Source organism: Ictidomys tridecemlineatus, chromosome 3, assembly GCF_052094955.1.
Source record: "Ictidomys tridecemlineatus isolate mIctTri1 chromosome 3, mIctTri1.hap1, whole genome shotgun sequence".
In the NCBI taxonomy this organism is placed as follows: Eukaryota; Metazoa; Chordata; class Mammalia; order Rodentia; family Sciuridae; genus Ictidomys; species Ictidomys tridecemlineatus.
Genome location: NC_135479.1, coordinates 40,542,787 through 40,568,294, shown reverse-complemented (window position 1 = coordinate 40,568,294; position 25,508 = coordinate 40,542,787). Strand labels below are relative to the sequence as shown.

The 25,508-nt window shown below is 50.8% G+C and overlaps 1 long non-coding RNA gene across 1 annotated transcript; it reads left to right on the top strand.

Moving 5' to 3' along the window:
• The first annotated feature begins 3,138 nt into the window (after positions 1–3,138).
• On the top strand, positions 3,139–19,680 carry LOC144376121 (uncharacterized). The gene is made up of 2 exons (XR_013436216.1): positions 3,139–3,229; positions 16,442–19,680. It is a non-coding gene; the product is annotated as an uncharacterized LOC144376121 (long non-coding RNA).
• Positions 19,681–25,508: the final 5,828 nt, after the last annotated feature.

Sequence of the window (25,508 nt, the reverse complement as noted above, 5' to 3'; positions counted from 1 at the left end):
CAATTCAGGGGCCGGGAGGATGGCTTGTCAAGGGGCCTGACTCCTGAGGATGCAGAAAGAGCAGAAGCCTCACGGGGCAGGTGTGAGAGTTTACATCGTGGAAAGGGCCAAAGTGGCATTAATGCCATCAAGTCTAGGCTTTGAAGTGATATTTACTCAGATCAGAAGGTCAGGGTGGGGTGGTGGAAAGTTCACTGGACCAGGCAGGAGCTGGGTACAGAATGATTGGTTTCAAGTGTGCACTTATTGGTCAAGGGACCCTCGATCCTGGGAGTGTGGGCAATACTAGTGCCTACCTCCCAGGGGCCTTGTGAAATTGCAAGTTCTGAGCACAGGTCTTGGCATCTAAAGATGTTTCACTGAGAGCTGTCAATATCAGTGTCCTCATTAAACTGGAATGTTCTCAGAGGCAGCATTGCTCCAATAGCAGAAGGTAACCTTTATTAAATCAATTTAACAGTTTGCAAGAGGCATTTTTAAAAAATAAAATGGGATAACATAGAATATATATTTGGGTACATAAGAATTTTCATAAAATACCCACACATATGCATCTACATACACACATTTTCTATCATGGGGCATGATGGAAGCTTTGAAAGCTGCTGGCTAAGCATGTGTTTCTGAAGATGGTTGTAAGTAGCATTTTTCTAACCTTAGTAATGTGCATACCACTGTCACTGTTTTTTTTTTCCTCCATTTCAGAGACCATTCATACCATTATTTACTAAATATTTGTAACTTTTAGCCTCATTGTTTTTACAATGTTTACAGCATATATTTATATTTGTTTATATCTATATATATTTATATAAAATATATGAAGGAGAAATACACACCCCCACACCATTGACCCACATCCCCAGCCCTAATTTGTATTTTATTTAGAGACAGGGTCTCAGAGTTACTTAGCAACCCCACCATTGCTGAGATTGGCTTTGAACTCCTGACTTCAGGCTCCCAAGCCCCTGGGATTACAGGTGTGCACCCACCGCACCAGCATTGCCTTTTCTCCACCTCCGATCTCTCATGCGAGTGAGAGACTATGGGAGATGGTGGTGTCCAGGCACATCTTGCAAGAGCGCTTTCGCAAAGAAAAGCTGGTAGTCCACAGGGTTGTGTGAGGTCCAGGGAGCCTGGATCCTCTCTGGGTCACTTTCTGCCCCTGGAGGCAGGCTCAGTGCTGCTTCCTGGCTGCCCACTTTTTTGTGCTTGACTGTCCCATAGGAACTATCTTAAGTAACAAACCGATCCTGCCTGCTTGTAGACTAGACTTTTTCTTGGGATGTAACTGGGGCCCTAGTATCTGCCTTCCTCTTGAGCGCTCTTTTCTGCCCTGCCCCAAGTTTGCAGAATTTCCTTTCTTGTCCAGCTTTGATTTCATTGATGGGATTAGGCACCCCCCATGGCCATGTGCTTTGATGTGGTCAGGGGGTAGCAGGGAGATTTCAGGCCCAGGGAGCAAATCTTAATCTTTTGCTGGCTTCTCTGGGATCTGTGCCTGGGTAAACCCATTACATCCCTGCCCTTTCATCCCCCCAGGACACCAGCTCCTCCAGACTCCTGCGTCTCACTGATCCTAAGGGTTTGTCAGATTTGAAGAGAGCAATAAAAGGGGAAGAGAAAGCAGAGCAAGAACTCCAGCCCCCCTCCAGCACTGGCAGCATCACCAGCAATGTCAGAGCATCTTCCTCTGTTTTCCCTTCTAATCCTGAGCTCCCACAAAACGAGGATTACAGAGGCCTGGGGTCAGCACCAGTCTCCTTCCGGCTACTGAGTGCCTCTGTGCCCCATCCTTCTCAGAGCTGTGTTCTGGAAGCAGCTGCTCCTGCGCATTTGTCTATGCTGCTGGGGATCCCAGTGCACCCCTCAGGGGAGGGAACAGAAGTTACTCAGCTCCCACAGCAGTGAGGATTTAAGGCAAGATTTAGGTTAGTGAGGCCAGGAAAGAAGAGAAGAACATAGCCATAACCCCAGCCCTTGACATAGATTTTTGACTTAGTGGCCTAGCATGTGTGAGGCGCTGAGTTCGATCCTCAGCACCACATAAAAATGTGTCTGTCTACAACTAAAAAGTTTTTAAAAATCTGTGTCGGGCTGGGGCTGTAGCTCAGCGGTAGCGCACTTGCCTGGCATGTGTGAGGCACTGGCTTTGATTCTCGGCACCACATATAAATAAAGGTCCATCATGCTAATTTTTTTTTTTAATCGATGTCAAGTCACAGCTATATCACAATATTTTCTCTAATGACTCTAAGGCTCTGCCTGAAAGTAGGAAGAGAAACTCGATCTCAGAAGTCCTTTGGGTTACCCCATCACTTTCTTCTCTAGTCCGTGGAATCCAGGTCCACTTGAGGCTGTGTATTTTGAAGCCTACGGAGGGTCCAGATGGGTCCTAGATACATTCGCTGTTAGTCACTCACTTGGTGCTGTCTCCCGAATGGGACAGCAGGTTCTCCACCAACCGGGATTCTACTGCCCTCTGATCCCTCTCTTCTTGGAAAAGCTGCGCTTCAGCCTCGCAGCTTTTTCATCCTTTCCCTCCCCCCGCAGTTCCCCTAAAAGAACTCAGCTTTTCAAAAAGCACAGCCAGGAAGAGAGGTCATCTGCAGGCAGCTGGAACTGGGAGTTGAAAATACAAAATTGCCTCAAGAAAACCTGCTGGGCGTTGCGCCTGGCGCTCGACATGTCCTTGATTGGCCACAACCGCCCTGAAAGAACTCCCCGGCCGTCCGTGGAGGTGAGGCCGGCTGCGGCGAGCTCCGCCGCGCGCGCCCGGGAGCGGAGCCGAGCGGCCGGCAGGGGGCTCTCCGCGCTGGTCTTTGCGGGAGGAAGCACCAGCAGCGGTTCGGACGGGTCAAAGGAGGAAAAAGGAAAATTACTGGGCTCGGGGGCGGGAAGGGCTGCGTGACTGGAAAGAAGGCACTCGAGACTGTCGAGTCGGGCCGCCGGCGTCCAGACCCGGTCCTCGCGGCGGCTCGGGCAGCCTCGGAGAGGGACAACTAGACTGCCCCCACCCCGCCCGGGTGTCTTCCAGCCGGTGCAGCAGGCTGGAGCGGGCGTCGCGCGGCCGGGGGCGGCGCCGCCGAGGGGCGGGCGGAGGGCGGGCCGGGGCGGGGCGCAGTCCGCTAGGCTCCGGAGGCGGTGCGGGCGGGTGCTGGCCGCGTTCGCCCGCCGAGAGCCGCGGGGCGCGCAGCCTTCCTGATGTGTCACCAGCACGTGGAGTCAGGTCGGGTAGAGCGATCGAGTGGAACCCCCCAACTTTCGAGGGGTCTCACTGCCCCGCTTCTTTCCCCGCTGCTCTGGGCACATCCCCACTGGGGAGGGGGCGCCGACGGCTCCCAGGTCTTGGGCAGGTCGAGGGAAGCCACGGCCCCCAGCCTAGCTGGAACGTCGGGGCTTGACTACACCCTGGTGCCCGGCGGCGGCGCGGTCTTTGCTTGGCGGGAGGGTGCGGCGTGCGGCCTGCGGCAGAGGCGCCTGCGGCTCGGCCCGTGCCCAGCCGAGCTGAGCGCAGGTACAGAGGCGGCGGCGGAGCTGGGCCTCTCGCGCGGCGTGGGAGCGCGGCGAAGTTTCTCAGCGTGTAACTTGGGTGCTCCGAAGGGAACGCGGGTGGAGGAGGCTCGGTTCCCGCACTTCCCCCATCTCCGGCACAGTCCCGCGGCCTGCGCCGAAGCGGCGGGGTGGCCTGCAATCTCCAGCGTCGTGTAACCCTTCGAGGTCCGGTTTCCGAGACCGCGGGCTGGGGTCGGTCGGGTGGGGCAGGTGACTTCGCTGGGCGATGCCGCTGGGGAAAACCCGGAGCCTCAGCTGAGCAGAGCGCGGTGCCAGAGCCGACCCAGCCCAAGGAAGCCCGTCGGGGCGCGCCGCACCCCGAACTCTGCGGCGGATGGGAGCTGAGGACTGGGTCTTTGCGGGCGAGATGAGGGTGTCCATTCAACTGGCCTACAAAGTCCCAGTCCTCGGCCCCCCGACCGGCGTCTCCTCCACGCTCCTCGACCCAGGCCCGCCTCTTCCCGGCCCGCGTATGCTCAGCGCCCACATGGAGTGGTCCCTCCCGCCAGGCCGCCACCTCTCTTGCCCATACTGGAGAAAAGGTGGCAAGTCGCGCTCGCTGAGGACTCGGTGTGTGGATTGGGGATCCCTGATAATGGCGGGAGAAATGGTAACTCGCTCCGAAGTGCGAGCCAGTCTGCGCCGAACTGGGCAAGACCCGGGGTAGAACTGAGGTGCGGTGAGAGCTCCTAGTTCCTCAACGGCCGGGCCCAGCCACCTATGGTGACTTGCCTTGTTGCACTTCCAGGGCGGCAACTTTAAGTTTGGGGGTGGAGAAGTCTGGGCTTCATTTTGAGACTTGCTTCTGGGGTGGTGGGATAGGATTGTGGAAGTTTAGACCCCCGACTCCTCCTGCTCACCATTTTATTTAAAACATGCTTTTTTGTGTGTGTGTGGATATGTCTGTGACTGTAGGTCTTCTGTTCCCTGACATATGCAACGTTACCCATGTTTTGTGCTGAAACTCCCTTCTTCCTTAAATTTGATTCATTCCTCTAATAAGCTTGCTTTTACTCACCTCCCAAAGAAAAGCTCCACCAACTATTGAAACCTCAAATTGCCTGGTGTTGGTTTTTTTTTTTTTTTTAATCCTTTTGTGTTGTGTTTTGACTGTCTTGGCAGTGGGGGCATTGGAATACTTCTGGGGACTTGCATTGAGGTGACTTGGACTGTGTGAAGGGCAAACTTAACAAAATAAGTGGCCGCCGCCTCTTTGGCTGTGGAACTCAGAAGAGATTTCTAGAAGCATGGAGGAAGGAGAGGGAGAAACCAGCCTGGCCAGGTTGACCCACCTCTTGGAAGTTGTGCAAAGACCTATAAAAGAGACATCTTCCCACAGGCTCTCTGACCTCTGTGCAACATGTAGAGTAGTCCTAGTAGGAATTTTGATGATGATGTGGTCCCCGATCTGGTTTTGGTGGTAGGTAGAACAGAGGGGAGCCAGGTGTGCAGGGCAATCAGGAGAATTGTGGGGTCACTGGGATGGGATTGAGTTTGGGAGCCCATTGAGGGGCATAGCCCTGCCCTGCAGTTAGCCAGAATTTTATCCATGCAAGAATTGTCCCACAGGCTGTAGTTGGTGGAACATGCAGATGCCAGGAAAGAGGTTGGCCATGAGGTAGATTTCCAAGCACTTTGATTTTTCAGTGTTGACACAAAATCATGTAGGGGTAGAACTGGTGGGAGTTTGAACCAGAGGGAGTTTGACCCAGAGACCTTGCCCCTAATTAAGAAAAATGATCTCTGTGGGGCACTAAATCAGGTTGAGAAAATGAAGTTCTCCCTTTGAACCAATGCCTCTCCCAGCCTTGGGGATCGGTATCAAAAAGTAAATGAAATGGAAATCTCCAGAATATTTTGTGGTCATAAAACGTCCACAGGAATGGGCTGGAGTAATGAGATGCAGAGAAGCATGCCCAGCTGGCTGCTTGGCACCCACCCTGGAGGGGACAGGCTTGTGAACTGTGGGGTGTAAATTGCTGGGAATAAGGTATAAGAAGCCTGGCAGCACCCCCTCCCCTCCCGCCTCGTGCCCTATAGTTCTCCTTCAAACTATGTGCCCCGTTCTCTCTGGTCAGGGCTTTAGAGATTTTTTTTTTTTTTTTTTTTTTTTTTTAGGAAATGATGTTTAATTTCTTTGGGGGAAGTGAGTGATTAGGTTTTTCCTTCTTGGCTTTTTTTTTTTTTTCTTTGCAAAATGTGATTTGAATCAGCCAGGCAGTGGGCTGGGCTAGCCTGGTCTCCAGCAGCTGATTCCTGCTTTGATTTAAGCCATTGTATTTAGGAGTTGTGTTTTAGTTGAGAGCTTTGTGATTTTTTTTTTCTTTTTTTTTTGCTGTCCTTTTGGAGTTCTCAGTGTCCTGCACCAGATGCCTCCTTCCAGTTCCCAGCCCCACCTCCAAGTCATGAAGGTACCTCAAGGTTTTGAGGGGAAGTGGCTTGAACGTCGGACTTGTTTGCCCTGGAGACTTCTTCAGGAAGCCTCTAAATGCAAGGGTGAAAGCCGGTGGGAGGGGAAGGATTTTAGCCAGACCTCCAGGGAGACCCACTCTGACTCTAGGTCCTGCCTACTGGGAGGAAACTTGCATTCCCTCAACTCTTAAGTAAATTGCAGCCTGGTGAATAATTAACCTCGCCCTTCTAGCCTTTTCTTTTCTTCTTTTTTTTTTTTTTAATAAAATCCCAACCTATTGAAGATTTAGAGAACAATTTTTTTTTTCTGCCCACCCGGATTGGAATGACAAAGAATGTATTGGGAGAAAGCTGGTCTTCTTGTCTCTACCCTCAAGTCCTAGCAACTTTGGAAGTTCTGATACTTAGGAATGCCTCCAGGGTTTCCTTGGTGGCCATTCCTGCCAGACCTCTGAGCCGCTTCCTTAGGTCTCTAGTAGTTTATCGCCCAAAGCTGAGCTCTCAGAATCCTTACCACCCCGGAGGGCTCAATCCCCTACTTTGTCTAGAGACAGCTTGGCCCTCACTGCTTCATGGAGTTGATTCCCTTGCCAGGCTGGTTTGTGGCTCTCTGCATGGGCTGGTAAATATTTGGCCAGTCTGAGTTCTTCACAAAAGCGCAGCGCTCCTAATCTGTGATAAGTCCCTGACAGAGAGTTGTTTCAGGAGGGAGGGATCATTTTGGTTTCCAAGAAGTTTTTTTTTTTTCCTTTTTTTCCTTTCCTGGAAGCGGCCTAGTGAGAGCCACAAAGGTGCACCATGGGTCCAGATGTGCTGGGATTCCAGTTCTAACTCCACTGCCAGCTGGATGGCCTTTGCCAAGTGACTTGTCTGTGTCCCAATTTCTCCTTGTGAAACGAGGGTTATGGTAGCTACCTCGTAAGGCCAGTGTAAATGTCTAGGCCGTGTCTGACTCAGTTTAGTGGATCTTCCACGGGTAGGGGTAATCCTCATCCCCTGGGCTTCTGTCTTTGAATCTGCATGTGTATGCGTGTTGGTTGAGAAGGGTGCAGAGTGATCAGACCTCAGGCCTGTGGGTCTGGCAGGTTCTCAGGCCAACTGTGTAGCTTGCTAGCTTACGGCCTTGGGCAAGTTACTTAACTCTTGTGCAGCAGCTTTGCGATCAGAAGGCAAGAATAATACCCAGTCACCCTTCTCCTGTTGAGTCTCCTGTTGAATTTAGTCCATTCAGTTTTTATTGTCTACCACCTTTGTGCCAGGGACAGGGCCAAGCAGAGGCTGGGGTGATGCCTGAGAGCAAGATGAGCATTTTCCTTACTGTCCGTTCTGGCTTTTACCCCAGCCCTGAAAGTAGATGCAGATTATTGGGAGTCCTCATTTTAGAGCGAGGCTGAGACCCAGAGGAGAGTCAGGATCTCACAGCTGGTCTTCAGGGCAGCAGGAGCTGGACCCCCCCAGCCTTCTGAGTGAAGCTTCTCGGGTTGGAAGCCAGCAAGCCTGAGAACAAGAGGTGGACAGGTCTGGATTAGCCAGTGCAGTCCTTAAAGGAACCCTGGTTTGCAGATGTGGGTTTCTTGCACATCTGTTCTACAGTACAGCCAGACTGGAAAGCCCAAAGATTCCTCCACTTCTGACACTGAGCATATTTCATGAAAGGTCCCAGGAAAGGCATTTGAATTACCACAGCTGCTCCAGGCTTGCTCAGTCACTGGCCCAGTGGCAAACTTGGCATACCCTATCAGGGACAACACAGAGGCCAAAAAAAAAAAAAAAAATTTTGACGTTCAAAAAAATAAAATGCTGAGAGTAGTCATCAAGTGGGGGAAAAAATCAGAATTTTGTGGGACATATACTCTTTTATGGTGCAGTGATGTTTTTATTTAGAATTTAAAATAGGAGGTGTAATCAACCATCTTTTCAGTGACTGAGGCTTTGGTAACCTAACTGGCCCTGGGCAGAGGGCAGGGCTTACAGAAGCGACAGAGCAGGTGACTTCTCACCCACTGTAGTGTTCCTTCCCTCCCTCTGGCACAGCCTGGGAAATTTTGAAATCTCCTGCAGTCAGATCCCTGTGTTTGCTTCCCAGGAGAAATGGGGAGAGGAAGGTGCCGTGTAGAAAGAACCTCGCCTGATTTCAGTCTCAGCTGGGCCTAAAAGCACCCTTCTCTGTCAAATGGGCAATTGCACCGAACAAACTGTAGCCTTAACATTCCTCTGAGAGTCTGAACTAGGAGGTGCAGATGCAGGGAAGGGCACGGGGTGGAACCTGGGCCTGTGGTTTGGAGCAGTGGGAGGGGTGTGGGAAGGAGTCAGAGATGTGCAGCTGTGAAATTTGGATCAGTCTATGAAGACCACTTTGTGGTTCATTCTCATGAAGCTTGCTTCCTCTCACTGGATTTCTGCCCTGGGGGAATGTGGGGTTCAAGGGCAAACACTGGCTTCTCCTCCTTGGTGGCAGAAGCTTAAATTCTAGTCTCCCAAGCAAATGCATAAGAAATAATCCTCTTTTTCTATGGTAGAGCTCCTCTTCCACCCTCCTTAAAAGAATTAAGTTGCTTCATACTTACTTGCCCGATAGCTTTTGGCTTTCCTGGAGACTGTCAGAGACACCCCCCCTCAAAAAAAAAAAAAATGCTTTTCTACGTAAAACCGGATTTGGGGAAAGGGCATTGATGGGAGTCAGAAACCTGGCAGTCTGGGGATTAGCTGGGTGAGGTCTGTGGTGCCTCCTGAGGCTCAGTTTCCCTGTCTGCTAATGCAAGCAGGGCTTTACGAGGATTGAATGAGAATACCTGTGAAATGTCAGGCACATGGTAGGGGCTGCAACGCACTAGCTGTCCCAAGTGACACCAGAGTTCATCCCCAGGCCTGGAGGGCTGATGAACACACCCCAGTGAGGTCAAGGCAGGATGACCCACAGCTGGCAAGTCGGCTGGCTGGCTCTCTCGGGATAAAATGCTGGAAGAAAGGCAAGTCCTGGCCAGGGTGGAGTTGGTTCCTGCTTCTTCAGGGAGACTCGCCTGGCTCAGCTTGGGAGGGGCAGGTGGGGCCTGAAGCTACCCACTTTTTGCGGGGATGGCTTCATGTGATCACTGTGCCAGAGCCTGTCCAAGGGGACGGGTCAATGGGAGGAGCAGGACGATGTTCTCCTGAATTCTTTCCTGCTGAGCTTGCTGCTATGGACTGGAGAACAGCGGGGGCAGGGCCACACTTACAGAAAGTCTTTGCTCTTGGAAGTTGGAGGGTGATTAAACAGGTACTAAGGCCTTGAGTATAAGCAAAGTGTTCGTCTCCACCTGCCTGGCCAGACCCTGCATAACAGGGAAAAAGTGAAGCTGACCTCTTGCTCCCAGCTGGTTGGGGTAGAGGGTGAATCCTTCCCAAGCCTGAGCCACAAACTCTCTCTCATATTGTCCCATGTCTGGTGACAGTAAGCATTCATCTTTGCTCAGGCCTGGGCATTCACTAACCTTGGTCAAATCACTGAATGCTAAAACATCTGACAAAAGGTCGAGTTTTGACAATGAGCCTTTTCTATAGAGATAGGCTTAGAGAGGGGAGTAGAGCCAGGGTACTAGAAAAACCACCTTAACTTTGACCCTGGAAAGGGGCAGGGTCCAGGATCCTGCCTTTGGATGTAAGGAGTAGAGATGGAGCAGGGGCCAACTCTGAAAACAGAAGTAGCCCACGGAGCCCGAGTGGGGGAGGGGCCTGCTGCCAACCTATCTTGGCATTTTCCCTTTCGTCCCTTTGGTGAGTTTTGTTGTAACTAGACAAGTTGTGACAAATATCCCATTGCTCTTTGGGCCGGAGAATTGTCAGGAGTCCTGCCTGGAAACCCAGCCTCATTCACTGGGGAGCCATAATTAGGCAAGAGAACAGTTCACGGGCCCTTGATTCAATAAAGACCCTTTTATGATGTTGGTTTTTCCCAGAAAAATAATACCACTTTGCTCCGTTTATTGCATTTAGATGTGTAATCATATTAGAGCCCAGCAGCCCGGGGGACTGAAGTTACGTACTTGAGGTTTTCAACCAAAGCCTCTTACCCCAGTCTCCAGAGAAAAACAGTGTCCTCAAAAAAAAAAAAGAGACATTTTTGAGGATTTTCTTTCTTGGCATTTAAGGGACGTTTTCTCCCTTCAGGGTGAGAAGTGACCCAGGAAAAACCCCAGAAAGTGAAACGTGACTGGCTCGTGGCACTCTGTGCAGTCCTGTGTTGCCCATCCAGGCATTGCGTGGTCCCTCCCCATCAGGGTTTGTCATCTGTCAGAGGGGGTAGCTATGTGTCCTGCAGAGAAGATGCCTGTGCCCCTTCCATGAGGATTCTTAGTACCCTAGCAGTTTGCCGCACTTGGGTTTGCAGATGGCTGTCCTTTGCCTCCTCCCGGTGAGGGGCAGTCAGCCTTGACTAAACATAGCCTTGGAGCTCACTGGCAGCATTGTTTGGGAGGATGTGCCAGGCTCTGGTGCTATTGGACACTTCTAGGTGTTTGCAGGGATGCCCTGCCTAGGATCCCCTCGGAACGTGGCCACCCCTTTTGCCCTCAGACCTGTTGTGAGGCAGGCTAAAAGCATTTCTCCATCAGAGTCAAAGCTCTCCCCAAAATCTGCCCCGGTGAGGGAGAGATCACCAGTGGAATCAAGATCATCTTTCCCAATTCAGGGGTTTAGAAATCTTAGGCGATGAAGAAATTTCTGGTAGTCATTTGTAGGAGGACTCGATTAAGAAACACAGGCTACGGCATGTCCGAATGCTAAAACCATGTTGCCTTTAAAGTGTGGGGGGATACACTTAACTTGCACTGGATGTTCTGGAGTATCTTTTCAAACATCCTTTAATGCATCGGAATTGCATTTTATAGGGGATGGTTCATCTGTGCATAGAGTGTGACAAGAATATTTTAATACATTATCTCGAGTTTTTTCAACCCTATACTTCAGGCTTTCTGGCTGACATGCTAGTGTGTGCATATATGCATATTTTTACTCCCCCCATAGGAGTATAATTAGAACATCTGAAACCAGATTATCCAATTAGTACATTTTTTCTAATTAGCTGTTAGGAATTTATGATGAGATAAATTATTTTAGATATCCAAATGGAACTTTGGCCATAGGGAGGCTCTGAGGAAGTACACAAGGGAGAAAAATAATGGGTTTTTCAAGTTTTGCTTCCCACCTGCTCCCTGAAAAACCTAATCCACTCATCCATAAGACAGCAACAGTGACCAGAAAAGTTTATTGTACTTGAGTAAACAGTTGGAAAAACCCACTTAGCATCAGGTCTTCTCTGGATAATGAAGCCTGCAGGCAGAAACTGGCATTAAATAGTACTTTCTCCATTTTTCAGCAGGAATGACAGTAGTAGTCACAGGAAAAACAATCCTGGTGGTGTGAATTCATTCAGGGTGTATTTACTTTGTGCTGTGTGCGCGCTTTATGGGTGGTAGCTAACTCTCAGGGCTTTGTGGCCAGGTTTGTCGAAGGAAGTTGAGACTGGCCACTTGTATTTTGTCTCAAATTCTGAACTCCAAAAAAACTTAAGAAGCACAGTTTGGTTCTTTAACTCTTAGAACCTGACCCAAGACTATTGTGGTCTATATTTATCCTGGGGAGCATGAGTTTCACTGTAGAGATATTAATGTATTTGATTATGGGTGTCGCATAATGTATGGCACAGGTACCTCAGTCCCTAAAACCTGGAAAATCCTGATACACATCTGGCCTGAAGGTCTAAAGAACTAGGAGCTAGAATAGCTCTCCATGGCCTATTTTCCCGTCGGCCACAGGAGGTGGCTGTGAGTTGGAGGGTCCAGGCAGGAGGTGGTCGAGTTGCCCCGACAGCTTCGCTTCTACTACTGCAGGTAGCTTAGCAGCCCCCACATCCCTTCGAGCCCCTTCCTCACTAGGCTTCGAAAGCTAGCTGGTTTTGCTCACTGTTGTGTCCCATGTTCAGCTTGGGGCATGCTAGCAAATATTGATCAGAAACAGTTATTTCTATAAAGGTCCAAATAGTAAATATCTTAGGTCTTGAGGGTGTGGCATCTCTTGCAAACTCGGTTCCTTAAAACTTTTCAGTTTTACAAAAATGTGTGAAAATACACATTTAATAGAAACCGTACTTAGAATTTGGATCTCTTCCTGGGCTAGCAGTATGCAGTTGGATGATGCTGTCACAGGGCTGGCGAAGCCACTGCAGAAAGGGAAACAACCCAGACAAGTTCTGTGCTCTGCACCACTGAGCTAGGACCTCGCTAGGCAACACTATTTTCAACTTACAATGGGGCTTATCAGGCTCTAACCCCACTGTGAGCCAAGGAAGTACTTTCAGGCTGTTAATGTAGCCTGAAAACTGCCACAGGAAATGTGGCAGTAAGTGGGTGCACCTATGTTCTAATAAAACTTTATGAAAACAGATGGCAGGCTGGGTTTGCTCGCTGGCCATAGTTTGCCAACTCCCAGGACAAGGGATAAAAACCTTAGACGCTCTTCTTTGCCATAGCGTAGCCCTGCTATCTGCCTGGACACTGATCTTGTTTCCTCCCCCAGTGCCGTTGCCTCTAAAAAGATAAAAGTGGAGCTCTCATACCAGCATCCACCCCTTGCCTTGGCTCCTCCAAATGGTCTGGAAACATGGATAAAAGGAAGACACTGCCCTGCCTGGACTGGCCTCAAGAGTAGGAGTGTGTATTTGTGTGGACAAATGCATTTGGGCCCAGGGCCAGCCCTGGTGAGGGGCACTTGGGCCTCCACCCACTGATGAGTTTGGGAACCGAGCCAAACCCCCAGCAATGGGCCAGGCTGCTGGCTGGGCAGCGCAGCTCAGGAGCGGATGTGGGGCACTGGGGAAGCCAAGGGGCTGGGTGCAAGCAAGCTCACCAGCAGAATTTCTGGCAGAGACTGGGTATCATAAACTCAGTGGCTCCAACGAGGGCTTGTTCCTCCCCTGCCCAGAGCATCCAGCAAGGGTGGGGTCTGGCTAGTGAGGCTGAAATCCAGTCCCCGGACCTCCACAGCCGGCTGCCCTGGAGCTGACTGATGAGGGAGGGACCCTGCAGATGTTTGGCCCCTGACTCTTAAGCAGACCTTTCCAGGATCCAGGGCTGGAACCTCTCAGCCAGCCCCTGCCTCAGCAGCTTTTCTGTGGGAAGGGTTTTCCTCCAAGACATTTTGGGACTGCTGCCCTCCGTCAGGACCACCACCTTGGCCAGCCAGGGTGGGGCCGCCGCATAGTTCTTTCTAAAGCAAATTCCAAACAAGTTGGCTTCCCCCCATTCCCTCTTCTATCATGGTTTTGTGGGTTACTATTTTAGGGACAGTGTTCATATGCAGCCTCTTCACCCTGCAGCCCTGATGGCTTGTCAGCCCCAGAAGAAGGGGGTGCACCTCAGGCAGCAGTGTGTGCCCAGCAAAAGCCCCTCACGGAGTGAGGACTGGCAAAGCCGGTGGAAGTGGACTGGGGGGATGGGGAACTCTGCTGGCAAAACCGGGGTGGGGGGGCAGGGCCACCTTCACATACTTAACACAATGTACTGCTGCTAGGGACTATCCTCCTGACCCTGCCTGAACTGCTGTAGGGGGATGGCCCAGAGCAGTTCTTGAACATGGGTTCACCTGAGACTCACAAAAGGAGCCGTTAACAATGCAGATTCTGTGGTCCTAGGGGAGGCCTGCATCAGCATTGTCAATCCCCATGCTGGGGGGGGGGTAAAGCAGAGAGTGGGGGAGAGGGGCTGGAGTCAAGTAGGGTCAGCCAGAAAAGGTGAGCTAGAGCCAGGCACAGTTTGAAGCCCTTTACACAAATGAACTCAGTCCTCCCCAAAAGCTCCATCTCACAAATTGCAGACTGAAGCACAGCTGGGTGAGGGAGCTTGCCCAGGCTTGCATGGGCAGCAGGTGGTGAGTTGGGCCTCGGCCCTTCCTCATACAGCACTGTAGAGGACAAGGGCAGGCTAGCAGGGGGACTGCCCAGGGAGGCTGCAGGGATGGGGTGTCTCGGGCAAGTAAAGCAGGATGGGGTCATGTCCAAGGGGCTCAGGTGACTCGGGTCTGCTGCTGGAGTATATGGCTGTGATCTTGGTGCAGAAAGCTCTAGGCACAGTGACAGGGAGGTACACCCCAATCCTCCTCTCAGAGGGAAGAGTTCCCCGTGATGCGGCCCCCACCCGTGGCAGTGAGGGGAGTCTGGCAAATACTTGGTAGACTTCCTTTCATGTTCCTGTCTCCCCATGAATTTGGGCCTATAGTTCTTAGAGATGAGGAGTCTGGGGAGCAAAACAGTGCACACGTGGTCACACAGTAAGCAAGTAGTGACCCAGGCTCTGTCTTCTGTGGGGATGTGCTTTTCACCACAGCAGGACCTGTGCCCCCACCTCCTCCATCAGAGTGGGCTCCTGGTGGTCACTGGGACAGAAGAGATGATCCTAAACAGGCCTAGGATTCAGGGACTCCTTCCACCCCCTTGAGGAAGAACCACCAGCACTCATCGGCCTGTCCCTTTCTCGGTGGCTGCTTTCTGACCATCTTCCTCCCCCATTTCTTCAAGGCCGTGCTTCCCGGCAGCTCTTGTCAGCCTGGGGGTTTGAACCTGAAGCCTACCTGGGGCATTCCAGAAGTCTTCAGGGGTGTCTGTCGTACATCTTGGTAGAAGGCGAGGGGCTGGACCTGCCTTCCCACGCTGGCCCACATGCAGCCCTTGCTTTTCAGGGAAAAGTGGGGCCAACACGGTTGAGCAGCGGGAGGGCTGGACTGGGATCCAGGTTCAAGCAGCAGCTTCCAGGGCTACACCGTGTCTGGAAGGTTGCAGCCTCTTGGTCCACCAGGGGTGGAGGACCCAAGACTAGGCCTTTCAGGACTAGTCCCTTTATGCTAGGCGCAGCAAGAGAGGGTGGTGGGACCCCCTTTTATAGAGCGACGCCAGGCTGCCCCGGCTGCAGGGAAGCTGGAGGCGTTCGGGTGCTTATTCCTCTGGGAACTACATACTTGGATATTCTTCAAAAGGAACAAGGGAGCATGGAGGCAGCTCCTGACCCAGGCTGGGCCCCTTTGACCTAATAACCTCACCAGGCCTTGCCTCTGAAGGGGCCCTGGTCAGGGGCGGGAAGAAGATCCTGCTTTCCTTCGTGCGTCGAATCAGGCCTGAGAGCCTCACTTGGCCTCTTGAGGCTGTTTCTCCGGGCTGGATGCGTGCCACACTCTAGTCACTGGACTCCTGTGGACAGAAGGCAACCAAGTTCTGAGTTGGCTCTGGATGAAATGGAGGCTCATCATTCCTGGGTGTGCTATGGGAGGCCACCTAGGGTGTCTGACGGGCAGCGGGGGCGCTGTGGAGACCCTGCAGCCCCACCACCCACCATAGAGCTTCCCCAGGGCTATGGGCACACTCGCCTACCTGGGCCAACCAGCTGACTGCCTGCTTGGAGAACATTCAAGGACAGCAAGAAAAATGAGGGACTTTCAGGGGCAGCTGTGTTTTCTGACTCAGTCATAATGCCCCTAAAAATCCTTATTGTTCTTGCAGTGTGCATCAGGCAGAAGCCACAAGCACCTCTTGTCTGTCTGGGATGGAAGGGGTTTCCTGGAGTCATATTGGAATGTTACCCCCCCCACGAGAGTCAATGGGGACTTGATCACTGAAACAACTTGGCATATTGGTTTGCATACATTTCTTCCGGCAGAGGGTAGTGAGGAAGCTGAACATTGGATACTATTGCTGGTTGGAGCCCAAGAGCACATAGGTGTCGCATGCAGTTCACAAGAGTCCAACCGCGCATTCAGTGCCTGAGGAAGGCTATGCTCAGAGACAGCTGCATTAAAGCAGCCTTGGGGGGCAGGAAGGGATGTTCTCCTGAAGTTGGGACAGGAGGGGGAATGACACTTGGGCAGAAACTTGCCTTTTAGGATAGAAGAAGCCTCAGTAAGACCTAACCGTTTTAAAAAACGTGGTTGTAGGAAGGGTGGCTGGTGCCAGTGGGGCTGTAATCCCAGCAATGCAGGAGGCTTGCAAGTTCAAGGACCCCGTCTCAAAAAGGGCTGGGGATGTAGCTCAGTGGTAAAATGCCCTGTGGTGTGGGGGTGTGATTTGACACTCCTCGACTGAGAGCCGGGAGCTTGCTTTCTCCCAGCTGGATGCTCCCTGGTGCTCTACCATTCTCGCAGGTTCCAGCCCTACCCCACAGATATTTTGACTGAGCCAAGATCTTATCTCGGGGTTTCTGGAGGAGACTGTCAAGCAATAGAAGTCTTTTTAAAACAGAAACCACTTGGTGACATGCCCCTCTTAACCCGTGGTATCAGTCCACACCCCAAGGCAACTGAATCCAGCTTTCCAGGTGAGGCAGGGCTGGTGGCTTGGCCACAGATGGGGAGGGTTGCAGAGCAACGAGCAGCACGTGGCCTGCTCCAGCAGGTCCACCCTTGTCTTGAGGACCTCAAGGGTCAGCAGGGGAAATTCGTCCTTCGTATTTCTAAGGAGTCACTTGAAAGCTCTCATCATCAGAAAAGATGGCCTTCGGTGTTGGGCGGAATTTGACCACCCTGACCTTGTCTCCTGCCACCCGATGACTAAGGGGCTGGAGCCTCAGCCACCTCCTACTCAGAAATGAATGCTCCAAGGTAAAGTTTAAACACAGATGGTAGTTATGCCTTCTGGTAAAAGATGGGGCTGGGGGGCGGGGAAATCATGAAATGAGAAGCTCATTCTTCCTATGGACAAGGGTGATCCAGCTCTTAGAGGTTTTTGTCCACTTGCTAACTTTAATTCTCTCCTCCCATGAAGCCTCTGTGCCCTCCTATCCTTCCATCACCCCAAAACATTTGTAAAAGATCATACACACTATTTCCCTAGGTCATAAGAATTGCCTTCAAATGCTGTAGAGCATTTGAGAAATCAAATTGCTTTCAATTGCTAGGGAACATTCATCAAAAGGAATGGAAGGTTCCGCTGACGAACTATGGCCTTTCTTCCCCTCTGCCTGCACCTCCCTCTTTGCTAGCAGGATGGGGACTTTTATAAGGGCAGGCCCCTGTGGGCCATTATCCTGAGCCCTCAGGAGTGTTATTTTTATTTATTTTTTTTAAACCAAGTGGAGTGTGCTGTGGCTGCCACCAGGAAGGTCCAGGATTTTTTTTTTTGGAGAGAGTTCAAGAAGCATTGGGGTCTCTCCAGGCCTGGACTGATGGAATTATTATTGAGGATGAGAGAGAAATGTCCTGACTCCGGTTGCCTGCAGTGCTTCCTGATTTTTTTTTTTTTTTTTAAAAGCCAATGGCTGGGCCCCAACTAAGATCCGCTGGATTGAACTGCAGGGGGTTGAGAAGCCCAGGGATTGGTATCTTGGATTGTGTTTTTCCTTTCACTTATTCCTCAGGTGATTGTGATCTGGCTACATGCCCTCGAGTAAGATGAGAGATCCCCTCCAGCTTTGCCTGCAGAGCTGTCCGGAGGGATGTGACCATTTGCAGTTGGCTGGCTTTCCCTTTATTTCCTCTGCTGCTTGGTCATCTTTTGATCCTCCTCTTCAGACAGATAGCAGGCTAATGACATTAGAGGAATAGAGCAAAGATGTGGCAATGTTGGGGTTTAGATCTGCAGTTCTGACCTGCAAGATCAGGGCTGTTGCAGTAGTAGGCGTTGGTCTCCATAATTAGCACATACAAGAAGCCTATTATAATGCTTGATACTAAACAGTCATCACAGCGTCCCTAGATGTGACCTTCCCTTAGTTTCCCCATGACTGCCTGTTGCACTGCCAGCCTGGGCAGGGTTCAGCCCCATTTTACAGATGAGGAAGGGGCCTTACACTCAAGATTGCCCTAGTCACTTGGTGGCAAGATCAGCTGGCCACTTACCTGTTCAGAGGTTCCTAGGTCTTGAGGAGATAATCTGACTCCAGAAGCCCAACGTGAGGGCTAACTGGGCAGGCTGCCAGCACAGGGAGTAGGGGATGGCAATTTGTCAGCTCCTGGAAGTGGTCAGCCATTCCCATGGTCTGCAAAACAAAGTGAACCCACTTAGGCCATGGTGAGGATAAGAACACCATTTTAAGAGTCTTTAAGGACTCGGGCTTCATTTGCAAAGGAGGTCCCCGAGTACTGGACCACTCCCTCCTCTCCACCATCCCTTTGCAGCCCGGTGCACACCTTGGCAATGGCATCTGTAAAGGTGGACTCGGCCGGTGTCCCTATGGGAAATGGGGCAGGAGGTGTGGCCGAGTGGTAGAGTGCGTGCCTGGCACATGCGAGGCACTGGATTCTATCCTCGGCACCACGTAAAAAATAAGTTGTGTCCCTCTACCAAAACAACAAATCCCAGTTTAAGTAGCATCCTGTTTGCTGGACATGGCTGAGATGAGCACAGAAGTGTGGGGGGCTGGGGGGAGATAAGTCTTTGTTCTAGAGTCTGATCAGAGCAGTCACTTGGCCGAGGAGTGACTTGGAAAGGCCCAAGCATGTGTGTGTATACAGATATGAAGTTGCTGCCTTTCCCTTCCAGGAACACACTTGAGTGGAAGATGCTCGGCGACTGGTAGTGGTGCAGCACCTCTTGGGAGGTAAAGTCCGGGCCTCCACGTGGCGGATGGTGCCTTCTGTCCTTGGTCCTACAAGGATGACCTTTCTGGACCGTCTTCTTGGGCCTCCTGCCATGGCTGAACTCCTGGGACAGTGGTTCTGGATTGGCAAGCTACGGTTCTTGCCTCCGCCTCCCTCCTGCACCAGCAGCCTCAGTGTGTAGATGGCCCAGTGTCTGTGGGCTGGAAGGACACCAACCTAGGGAGCTGGCATGAGGAGTCCATCCCTGGTGGCCTGGCCATTGCAGGTTTGTCAGGTCATAGGAACGGCATGACACCACCACTCCTGGGGCTTTGGAGGAGTTGATAGCCGTCCATGGACTCTTCCTCTGGGGATCACCTTTCCCCTACCATAAATTCCCGGGTTTGGGTGTAGCTACCCTTCCTGCCTGACTTTAGAGGCATCCATCTGATCCAGGCTTGGAACAGACTTCGCTGCAGGACTATCTTTTTTTTGAGAGATTTTTCTTATGTGATGCTGAGGATCGAACCCAGCGCCCCACGCATGCCAGGCTAGCACGCTACAGCTTGAGCCACATCCCCAGCCCCTCTGTAGGACTTCCGAAGGACCGCTGGGGGAAAAAAGCTATTCTGTTCCTGTGGCAGTTGATAAGGCCATAGGATGGAGCCCGAAACCGCTGGTGACCAGCCCCTTATCCCCTCGACAACGAAGCCACCAGAGAGGAGAGAGCGCTAACATGGAGAGAATATTGGTGCAAACTGGCGTGCCCAAAGCCACTGGCTTCCCTGCACTATGAGGATTGAGACAATGGGTATCTTTTTTGCTAAAACTAGCCTGCGTACGGCTTCTGTCACAGAAGTGTGCCCAATGCAGGCAGGTTTTTTTTGAAACAGGTATATTTCACCATGAAATTCATCCGCTGCCACCAGAGAGCCACCGTTTCTTCCCCCAAAATGTCCCATCTCTCCAACCACTGCGCTTCCCTTTGCAAAACTTCATGTAATCCTAGTGCATACTCTTCCCGTCTTCTGACTCGGCCTGTCTTCCACGTTGATGGTTGCTGGGTCACCTGACATTGTGTAGATGTAAGTGGTTCTTTATCCATTTAGATGATGGATAGTTGAGCCATTTCCAAATTTGGGCTACTGTGAATAAAGCTGTTTTAAACATTCGTGCCAACCTTTGGGTGTGCGCTTCAAGCCTTACACACTAGACGTCAGGCTCATTTTCCAGCTGAGATGGGTTTCAAGGTGGAATGACTTGTCCAGGGTCAATGGCTGATGATCCGGGGACTGACAGTGATGTAGCTGGAGTGGGGTACAGCGTTGGGGTGCTTGGGGAGGGAGCTGCTGGGCTCCCGGCCAAATGAGCCACAGCCTTGGTCCTGGCTTTTCACCTTCCTGGGCCAATGTAGTTTAGTCTCCCCCTGTGGATTCCAGGGCTTGAAAGATACAATCCAAGTAGACTGCATACACGAAGCCAAATGGATTCCTTAAGACATCTAGAACCGCCCGTCTGTTCCTCACTGAGCAGCGAGGCACAAGAAGGACCTGGAGGTGAAATCATTCTAGCCCCAAACAAAGAGACCTTTTGTTGGTCTTGAGGCCAAGCACCAGCACGTCAGGGCTCCTCCCAAAGGATGTCAGGCTGGTCACCCCAGTTTATTCCCTTTCCAAGATGCTTCAGCCTCAGCTCCTGGGCTCTGTCTGGGTCAACCAGAGACAACAGGTTTTTCCTCTGGTGCACATGCTGTGACTCACCAGGTCATCTCCGCGGGACCCTGAACACCTATGCGTCCAGCTGTTCTGAACCTAGAGGCACCTGTGTCTCTGCAAAGTTTTGTAAGCTGGTGTGTTCTTTTCCCCATTCAAGCCAGCTCACAGCTGAAAAGAGTAGTAATACCCAGCTGCGCTGACATCGGCCTTCAGTACCCTGCCCCATGTCACTTTCCCTGCTAGGGCCCAAATACTAAACTGAGTACACCCATTACCTTGGACCCTCTCAGTAACCTTAGAAGGAGGTACCATTAACTATGAAGGAGACTGGCAGGGAGATGTCCAGTCACTGAGCCCAGGGGGTGTGACATATTTGCATACCACCTCAGAGCTGCTCAGCTCCCCCACCCCACCGTGGATCCACCAAGATCAGCTGCTTGCTCTGAAGCCAACTTGCTATTCCAGAGTCTGACCCCCACTAGACGTCAGCCCAGGGTATGGGACCAGCGCCTGGATGGCTGCCAGAGGGGCTGAGACTACAAGCCAGACGCTTGGTGGCATTGGTTTTATGGGGTAAACCTTAAGAGGAGGGGAGGATAAGTCCCTCCCTGTGCTCCCTGGGCATGGTCCTACGCCATTTCTTAAAAATTTAATTAGATATCTAATAGCAGAATGCATTTTGGTTCATTGTACACATCTGCAGCACAACTTTATGGTTGTACGCGATATAGCATCGCACCACATGTGCAGTCATACCTAGGGTAAAGAGGTCCATCTCATTCCACCATCTTTCCTGCCCCCATGTACCCTCCCTACCCTTTGCTCAATCAGAGTTCCTCCATTTTTCAGATGCCTTCCCCCTCCCCGTTATGGATCAGCATCCACTTACCAGCCTTTGTTTTTTTGGACTTGGCTAACTTCACTTAGCATAATATTCTCCAACTCCATTTACCTGCAAATACCATAATTTTATTCTTTGAATGCCGAGTAATATTCCATTGTGTTATATGAACCAGTTTCGTTATCCCTTCATCTATTTTTTAAGAGAATTTTTTAATTTTTTTTTTTTTAGTTTTTGGCGGACACAACATCTATTTGGATTAAGTGCGGAGGATTGAACCCAGCACCGCGCACATGCCAGGCGAGCACGTTACTGCTTGAGCCACATCCCCAGCCCATCCCTTCATCTATTGAAGGGCATCTAGGTTGCTTCCACAGTTCAGCTATTGTGAATTGAGCTACCATTAACATTGATGTGGCTATGTTACCATAGCGTGCTGATTTTAAGTCCTTTGGTATAGACCGAGGAGTGAAATAGCTGGGTCAAATGGTGGGTCAATTCCAAGTTTTCCAAGGAATCTCCATACTACATTCCAGATTGGTTGCACCAATATGCAGTCCCACCATCAGTGTATGAGTGTGCTTTTCCCCCACATCCTCACCACCATTTATTGTTATTTGCATTCAAGAGTAGTTTTGATTTGCATTTCTCTAATTACTAGAGATGTTGAACTTTTTTAATATATTTGTTGACTGAGTGTATATTATCTTCTGAGAAGTGTCTCTTCAGCTCCTTAGCCAATTTATTGATTGGGTTGTTGGGTTTTTTTTTTGGTAAGTTTTTTTTTTTTTTTAGTTTTTTATAAATACTGGAAATTAGTGCTCCGACATGTGTGTGGCAAAAATTTGCTCCCAAAATGTAGGCTCTCTGTTCACCTCATTGTTTCTTTTAGCAAGAAGAGTAAAGCAGGAGGCATCACAATACCAGACCTTAAACTATACTACAAAGCTATAGTAAGATAAACAGCATGGTAATGGCACCAAAATAGACATGTAGACCAATGGTACAGAAGACAAGAGAAAAGCCCACAACTACAGTTATTTCATACTAGACAGAGGTGCCAAAAACCTAACTGGAGAAAAAATAGCCTCTTCAACAAATGGTGCTGGGAGAACTGGAAGCCCATATGCAGCAGATGAAAATAAACCCCTCTCTCTCAAATTGCACAAAACTCAAAGTGGATCAAGGACCCCGGATTAATCCAGAGTCCTTGCGCCTAATAGAGGAAAAAAGTAGGCCCACATCTTTATCATGTCAGATTAGGCCCTGACTTCCCTAACAAGACTCCTAAAATCAACAATAAATGGGATGGACTCAAACGTGGTCCTATGCCATCTTGCGTCACTTCCCGTCCTTCCCCACCTCGATTTCCCCTCGCTCTTGCTGCCTGGTGCTCTTACCTGCACACTTGCCAAAGGGTCTGTTTTCTAGGGAGCCCGGCTGTCCGGCTCCAGGTCTGCACTGCTTGAGCAAATGTTCAGCCAGGACAGGTGCGTGGGAATCCAATGACGGAGGTGCAGGTTGTTGTGTGGAAAGGGAAGTGGGGAGGGGACAGGTGGGTGCCACTTTACCAGCAGTTACTCCTCTTGACCTCTTCCCTTCCCTTCCCCAGGTCTCATCAGTCATGTCCTCTCTGACCTCCAGCTGCCCGTCAGAGGCTGTGGCCTCCCCACTAACTTCTCTTGTCTGGTACAAGGCAATCTCTACTTCCTGATGTTCTGCACTAAGCACACGACACTGGCAAGGTACTCAGCCTCTCCAAGTAGGTCTTCCTGTATAAGATATGGGGCGAGATCCCTCCAATCCCTAGGGCCCTCAGGAGGCTTGACTTAGATTCGAGACTGGCACATAGGCACAGGGGCAGCCTTGAGGCTACCTGTCTGGACTCACCTCTTCCATTTCTCCTCCACTCTCCATCTCGGTCTCCACCGAGTAAATGGTGCTGTTCCCTCTTCAACCCATTCCCAGGCCTGCCACCAGAGCCAGGACACCACCACGCTCCATGATCTGACCGCAAGAATGGGCTCAGGCCTGGACATGGGACTTAAATCCAGCAGTGATTGCAACTGCTCCAAAGTTCTGCTGAACAGTAGGGAAGGAGGTGCTTATTCTGCTGAGGTCATTAGCTCCGAGTCAGAAGAAAGCAGAGCCAAGAGCTGGAGCAGGACACGGAGCCTAGATGATGTCTTTGCAGCTCCGGGATTCAACCATGCCAGAAGCTACTTAGCCTCCGGTATTTTTAGGAATGAAAACATCAGCCCAAAATTTCCTTTTTTTTTTTCTTTTGGTACTGGGGATTGAACACAGGAGTGCTTAACCACTGAGCTACATCCCTATCCCATTTTTTAATATTTTACTTAGAGACAGGGTCTCGCCGAGTTGCTTAGTTGCTGAGGCTAGCTTTGAACTCACGATCCTCTTGTCTCAGCCCCTCAGGCTGCTGGGGTTACAGGAGAATGCCACCGAGCTCAGCCCCAGATTTCCTTCTTACTAGCTTCAACCAGTTCAAGTTGAGTTTGTTACTTAAACGTGAAATGGCCCCGATAATACAGCGGATTCTCTAGAAGGGATATTGCTGCTCTTGCAGCTCATGTCAGCATAAACACAGAGGAAGAGGCGGCCACGTCGATGCGTAGGCTGGTTCCTCCTGGGGCCTCTCTGCTCTCCACACATGAGGCCCCAGCCATCAGCTCCCTGAGGGCAGGGGATTTTCCTCAGATGGATGCTGATATATCCTAGGTATATGGTGTCTGGTACACAGCAGGTGATTAATAAATACCTTGATTGAACAACTGAAATAGGCACCATGGTCCATTGTTTCTCCCAGGGTGCCCTGCCTTCCATTCCCCACGTAGGGGGACACATTTTGCCCTGACTGCTCGTCTTTAACCTCCGAGTCCAACGGAGTGGCTGCTGGGAGACTGTCTTGGCAGACTGATTTCCCATCTTCACAATTGTTTTCCTAGAAAGTTTTCTTTCTAGAGCTTCTTTCATCCTTTTATTTGTTTCTAGTTCAATTTAAAAAAAAATCATTATCAATGTGTCCCTTGTGTGAGGTACCAGAGAGATGCAAACATGAATCTTGTTTTGCCTGCCTTCGGGGAGCTTCTATTCTGCTGTGGGTGTACAGTCACGAACTTGCCTCAATGGCATTGTTTTAGGCATGGGGGCCATGTTCTGGTATCCTCCTACCGACCAGGCAGTGAAAGAGCTCTAAGCTTCAGACCAAAACATACTCCTAGGTCATAATGAATGCAGCTCATCTGTGGCCACAGGAAAGTTGAACATGTAGGCGAGTGGCCCTGGAGCTCTGAATGGGAAGTACCCACCACGTGCCCAGCTCTGGACTCAGCTCCCCCAATCAGTTTCATGCTAACTTGGAAGCATTGTCCCATCTCACGGGACGAGAAACAGTCTCAGAGAAATGAAGTTTCTCTGAGCCAACAGGGAGTGTGAGTGCATCATTGGGCTGTAGCAGGGAGCCCCCAGAGGACCCCAGAATTGGTAAGGCTTCTCAGCCGGTCATGAGGTCATGGTCTGTTGGCTCCTGCAAAGGCCATGTGAATGTCCTTGTGGCTCCTCCCACCCTCTCCTTGGATGACAGCTGCTGGATTCCTTGCCTGCCTCTCTCCTCCCAGCTCCTGTCAGAGTTGCAATCATCCCCACATCACCTGCACCTTGCACTTTGTCCCAGGGACTGGCCCGGGGTAGATCTCAGTGCCATGAGCATCTGGTCTCCTCCCTTAGCATCCATTCTCTCCTCCGCCCAGTAGCTTCCCCCTGCCTTGGAAAACTGCCTTTTTATCATCCTAGAATATTTGAACCATCCTGGCAACCAGGCGAGGCCACTAGGATCAGGTCTGGCGCACCTGGACCAGTCCAGGGACTGAACATATGATCCCATTAGAATCCTTTCCTGGAACATTCTGAATTTTCCCCGTGGATCCTTAACTGTAAGGATTTGACCCCAGAGCTACCAGTGGTTCATCCGCTGAGATTAGCCCTTCTGCATTTCTGTGTCTGCCTTAAACAGAGCAGAGCAGTAGATTCCCACTCCTTTTTCTTTCTTTTTTTTTCCCCTAAACCCGTGGTCACTGAACCAGTGAGCTCCTCCCCAGCCTTTTTCGATATTTTATTTAGAGACAGGGTCTCACCGTACTTAGAGCCTCACTAAATTGCTGAGGCTGGCTTTGAACTCATGACCCTCCTGCCTTCGCTTCCCAAGCTTCAGGGATGACAGATGTTTGCCATCCTGCCAGCTCCTTTTCACCTTTCAATTAGCATCGAATACAGGATCATGCTGACAACCGAATAAGGAGAGCGCGTTCATCAAGAAAATCAGACGCCTGCTCTCCTTCCCGCTTCACCCCAGAGGCAAAGGTCTCCCACAGCTCCTCGTGTACCCTCTTCCTGATGCTTTTTTCCGTAACTCTAGACAAGGTGCTCATGTA